This window comes from Phlebotomus papatasi, chromosome 3 (genome assembly GCF_024763615.1).
Source record: "Phlebotomus papatasi isolate M1 chromosome 3, Ppap_2.1, whole genome shotgun sequence".
Classification (NCBI taxonomy): domain Eukaryota; kingdom Metazoa; phylum Arthropoda; class Insecta; order Diptera; family Psychodidae; genus Phlebotomus; species Phlebotomus papatasi.
The window spans coordinates 45,925,153-45,931,152 of NC_077224.1; the positions used below are offsets into that span (position 1 = coordinate 45,925,153).

General features: G+C 31.6%; 1 protein-coding gene across 1 annotated transcript in view; it reads right to left on the reverse strand.

Annotated features, from left to right (window-relative positions):
- Nucleotides 1-4,392, reverse strand: part of LOC129807976 (protein phosphatase 1 regulatory subunit 14B) — a 46,248-nt gene extending 41,856 nt beyond the window's left edge. Inside the window, exon 1 of the mRNA XM_055857606.1 lies at nt 4,071-4,392. The gene's annotated coding sequence lies outside the window, so the exon portion shown is untranslated. The remainder of the gene's footprint in view (nt 1-4,070) is intronic.
- Between the last annotated feature and the right edge of the window lie 1,608 nt (nt 4,393-6,000).

Genomic DNA, 6,000 nt, shown 5'->3' on the forward strand with positions numbered 1-6,000 from the left:
ATCGTGTGTGCCGATGCAACGGTTCCCGATATGCTTTGAATACATTATAGCAATTCGTGGCGCAGCTGGAAGATGCTGGACTGTCATCACAAAGGTCGCGTGTTCAAATCTCGGCTGAGTCGTCAATGTTGGAAAAAGATTTTCACGCATCAAAATGGTTTGAAATACAGAGAATGTCATCCAGGAAGGGCCCCAAGCCCTCAAACAATGGCCAAAAATCAATGAAAATAAGGAAAAATAAATTTTTCCGACATTTTTCATTCTAATATCCGGCTAGTAAAATTTACTATCCTGCCAGTAAAATTTACCATCCGGCTATTAGAATTTACTATCCATGCAATAGATTCTACAATTTTTGACAGTCCAATTTAATATCGCGTTTGCTGGGTGACTTTTTTACTATCCGGCCATTAGAATTTTGTATGGAGGATGGTAAATTTTACCATCCACATTTTTCTCGGTGTTGTATTTACATTTCCTTTGTTCGTATACTTGTAGCTCCTTCCAGAATATCCTAAAATGCTTATTACTGAACAAATTTACGATTTTGAAATGCTTTTATGATTGATGAATCAATCTAATCGCTAGTAAACCAGTAAGTACCAAAAGACCATGTCAAAAATAATTCACAGAGAACTGTACCTTGTGAGTTCGAGCATTCCGCAAATCCTGGAACGCTTTTTTATCTCTATGACTGCTAGATACATTAGACCTTTTTTTTGTATTACTAAACTGCGACAAAAAGTTTTCCCTAATTATTTACGCACATCACTTGCATATTCCTGTATGACTAAATCGTCTAAATAAATTAGATATTATTTTTATTTATCTTTCTAATTTTTGATCCCCTCTTTAGCCTTGATGTAGGTCTGAAGCATATCGGCTTATTGTGACCGAGATCCCATCTCAAACATAAACATTTAACAGTTAAATAAGTAGGGTAAGTGTGCCAAATTTCGTCCAGCTTTCAATTTCGGCCAAGTGTAACTTCGGCCAAGGAACTAAATTAAAGGTTTTTTCGCTAAAATTAAGTAGTCTTCATTAAAGATTGTGTTAGATAATATTAATAGGGAATCGTTCTTTAGATTCCGAGTGAAATTTCTCAGCTAGATCACTTATTTCGTGTCAAAAAACTTATTTCGTGTGTTTACTATTTCGGCCACATCTTTTGCTTCCCCAAAATTCTTTATTTTTTAGTTCTTTTTCAATTTTTGGGTTGTAAAGGCCCTAAGAAAGAAGAAAGCATCGCCTTTGTGAAAAAAATGATGCGGAAAAGGTGTCGGAAGAATTCAAGATAGACAAATATCTGGGTATCTGCTTGTTAATTTCAGGTCCCGAGGTCAACTCTTCAGGTCTTCAGGACAAATTTCATATTATGAGTCATAATATCATAATTTAACAACTTTAAATTTTTTTTTACTAAAAAATAGTCCCTTTATCGCAAAATGCGAAGAATATTTATACTTTTTAGTTTATTAAAATGACGTTTCGCAATTTTCACTGTCTATCCGCTGTTTTCCACGAGATGGTCACAAACAAGGTGGCCGAAATTCTACTCAAAGTGGCTAGAATACTACACTCAGCTCTTCGTTATCCGGCACCCGGATAACGGGTGACAGCTGTCAAACACTGGCGGTTGATGTATTCAAAATTATTTTTACTAAACCTGAAGTTTCTCCAGTGTGAATTAAAGTATTATTATCATTGTATCGACGTTTTTAATACATAATTGTGATAAAAAATGAAGCATAAGCACACCATGAAGAAAATTCTCTTATTCTTTGTCAGACAGTAAATAAATTCACACAGCCCAAAATAGAAAAACCGTTGATCATTCAAAAAACCTAAATGTCATTTTGTTCCCCAGTCAGCCGGATAACGAAGAGTCGAGTGTACTCAAAACGTTGTCTATGTATTTTTTTTAATTCTTTAACTCATTTAAAGGAAACAAAGATGATAAATTACTTTTCAAGGTTTGAAACAATCCTCCTAAAAAAGGAGTAACAAGAAATTTCAATATGTATTAAAAATATTGCATTTCAAACTTGGGACTTTGGTGCTTATTTGTAAAACTATGCCGAAATTTGGCACACTTACCCTATCCTTAATAAAACTATCAACATCAGTTATATTCTAACGTCGTTACTATTTAAAAAGGCTCCAGTCTTTTTCAAGGGTCCTCGCATAGGATATTATAGATCTACGAATCTTTAAATAATGGTCTTCAGATTAGAGGCTTAGTTCTCGAACGTTTGGAGTTTCTGAACAATAAGGATTTGTCGTGTTTTTTTTCATAATTTGTAATTGTAATTTTGAGTGCAGAAAAATTTCACTTGATAAGGCAAGGACAGTTCACCCTTCAAGGACAATTGGATCACTGATGACCCAAAAATGAAATTTTTCATATTAAATTTGTGTTTTTGCTATTAAATTTTTGGCTCTCTCGTTCTTAAAGGGTTAAGCCATATGGATAAACCTTTTTAACCTAGACGCACTTACGACTTAAGCCCAGAGACGACTTGACGTATTTATAACCAAAATAATGATTTGACTAAATTCTTATCAGTTTTCCACTAACTATGCCGTTTCTCGACTTAAGCCGAGAGACGGATTAGTCAGAAACTTATGAAAATGTTATCTGAATATTATTTTGATTATATAATTACATTAACCCTATACGGGCGAATAGAACACCAGTGTTCCAAAAATAAAAACTAATTTTTCGGACTATTCAGAAGACAAAATAATTTTCTATAGTCAAAAAAAAATTGTTTTTGTTTTTGGAACACAGGTGTCCCACTCGTTGTTAAAGGGTTAAGCTGTCTCTCGGCTTGAAGCGTATGTGTGTTTAGGGTATTAGATCTGAAGCTCTTCTTATTCTTACTTATAAAACTCTTTATTAAGTTGCATTAATGAGACTTATCACAAGTATCTCAGTCCAAATTTTTCTTTATTAACTTAAAAAAAAACAACTTTAAATAATTTTGGTACTAAAAAACAGTCCCTTTGCCGCAAAGTGCGAAAAATATTTATTGTTTAGTGGGTATTCTGCAAAACAGGTGATATAGATATAATTTTGGTAAAATTATTAACACATGTTTCTGGTTACTAAAGGCCAATTGTGGTGATACACGTAATAAGAATAGTCTTTCCTGCTGTTGAAGAAGCACTTTATACTTGCAATTATTGTCGCTTGGTTACAAATTAATTCTCTCATGCATAACATAATACGATAGCAGCACTGTTGTACTTATAATCGCGAAAGGAAATATATTTTTTTTTAATATACTCATCTCTATCTGAACATAATGTCAGTGAATTTGTTTGTGTGTTTTAATAAAAATTTCGTACTCCATGAAAAGTACTTATTGCAAAAAAAATAATAATAAAATTGCACAAATTCTTTGCTAAAAAAGGACTTGTGAACATTTTACATTAATATACAGATTTATCACTATATTTTTTTCTCAATGGATTTATTTTACATTAATTATATTTGCAATCTGACTTATGCAATATACAGAAGATATTCAGGAAAATAAACGTTTATAGTTTTTTTTTCAGCAGATGTCGTCCAAAGCATTGTAGCCAATTAAAGTAAATTGGTGTCTTTTCTGCGGTGTTCATTGGCATCACTCCCCTTTTATTTTTCTTAGTTTTTTCTTCTTCACTTAAATAAATATAATTTTTGGTAGCCAAAAAGTGTGTGACTTTGTCTTTCAGTTTCAGTGACTCTCATTTAATTTTCATCAAAACGGTTTTTTGAAATGTTTTTTTTTCTTTGCGTTTTTTTTATACACTTCCCTCTATTATATTTGTTACCTTCTTTTTCGCAATCATTCACCCTCTGCCAATTATATCTCTTTAGTGGTCATGTATTCAACGAACAAGGGCAAAGTAAAATTTAAAAAAATATACGAATTTATTTTTCTAGGTTTGATTATTGATTTGTGCATAATTTTCCTAATGAAAACTTATTGAAATCTTCACTAAGATTGCTGTAATTTAGTATAAGGTTTTCAGTCTTTTCTTGGGAAAACCTTGAAGGGAAAATAAATTATTTAACTTACCGATATATAATAATCCGTTTTAAATATTAATTGTGCTTTATACAGAAGTTTAAGCACTTTTATTTAATTTGTCTGACAGAAACAATGTGCCTTTGTTACATTGACACGTTCCTTTTTTTTCGCAATTTTACAATTTTTAGATAAACTAGGCATGAACTTATCTATTGAATCTATAGAATGTTTTGCTTCCTTAGTTAATGCTTATTTCTTAATCATCTAAAAGATTTTTAACACACTTTTCTAGTGAAATACTGTATGGAGACTCTAACTTAATACTAAACACCTTACACCAATATCCGCCCTGATAGTATTTTTTTATCCACTACTGATGTACCAATGTCTGATACATGGATGGGCAAAAACATGTGAATAGTTTTTAGTACAAATTTAGAGAATTTAGTACATTTATAGTAATACTAAAAAGCATCGTCAAGCTTTCGAAATATTTGAAATTGGAATTTCGAAAATCGATTTTTCAATTAATCGAACCTTCGATTAAATCGGATGAAGTTGTATCTTTAATCCTTAAATTTACAATAGGATATCGTTCATATTGACAAATCTTTAAGTTAAATTTTCAGTTGTCCGTATGGTCTCGGTTAAAGTCAATTTTAGTAACTAAACGGTTATTAATCACAAAGCAGAACCTGGGCTTTCAATGTTTCTGCTGTGAAAAGACAATGATACAATTTTTCAAAATTATTTCTTTTGAAAAATATTAGTAGTTACTTTACTATAGGAACCCTTTTAACTCTTTCGCGTCACACTTTTATTCAGTAGATGAATTCATGTAAAATTGAGTTTTTCCTAATGCTTTATAATCAAATATTAATAGTTCCGAGAGAAAAAAAATTTCCATTGCGTGAAAACTCGGAAAAACTCCGGGTCATATATGACCCTATTGTCCCCAAGGGAAGTGTACATACATACCATTTTCAAAATCTATATCACGAACTTTCTAAGAGTTTTTTTGCTTGAAGTTATTAATTTGGCCAAAACCATGGCAAACTGGATTGATTTGATGAACACTGCACTCCTGGTGTTCAAGGAATCTTCCTGGTAATCCCTTGAACAGTCACTGTCACAATATTTTGAGTGGTATTTAGCAAAAATAAACTTATCTAGATATTTATTCACACACAATACAATTGCACAATAAGGGACGCTTGCAGAATACTCTAAAATATTGCAAAATATGTCATAAATCATCAGATATAAGACGAAATGTCCAGGAGCAAGACGTCCCACCTGCATTTCACAAAGAAAAACAATGTCCCAAGTACATTTCGCTATAGGTTTGGGACGAAAACACTGTTACCCTTGGGGACCATAGGGTCATATAAGACCCGGAAAATTCTACACGCTTTTCTGGAAAATTGAGAGTAGTTTATTATATCAAAATATGCAATATACAATCTTTGGATATTCTATTTTGTGTTTCTAAAGAACTTTTTGCTGAAAAAAATAAACGAATATAAAAAATTTTGAAAAGTTATTTCACAAAGTTCGAAATTCGTGATTTTTGATCTCAAATATTTTCTTTTCCTGAATATCTGGAGTCTTGAGAAAATTAGCCAAGAATCTTACATCCTTCTATTATGATGTCGTGCACAAACCGATAGATTTCAATTAATATAGTCAAAAAAAAATTTTTTCCGGGTCATATATGATCCTAATGACGCAAAAGACTTAAATCGCATCAGATTTTAATTTCCCTCAGAGTTCCAAGAGTTACTAGATAGATGTCGCTGATTGCGTAACTTGGAAAAAATGGCGACCTCTTGTAAGTAATTCGTTTTTTATTTTAATTTTTCTTTTTCTTTTTTTTTGCTAAATAGACTGAGTGATTATAAAAAAAATTGATATATCCGAAAAGGTCTTACTCTCTACAAGTTACATATTTAATATTTAATTTTGTAATGGCGCATTT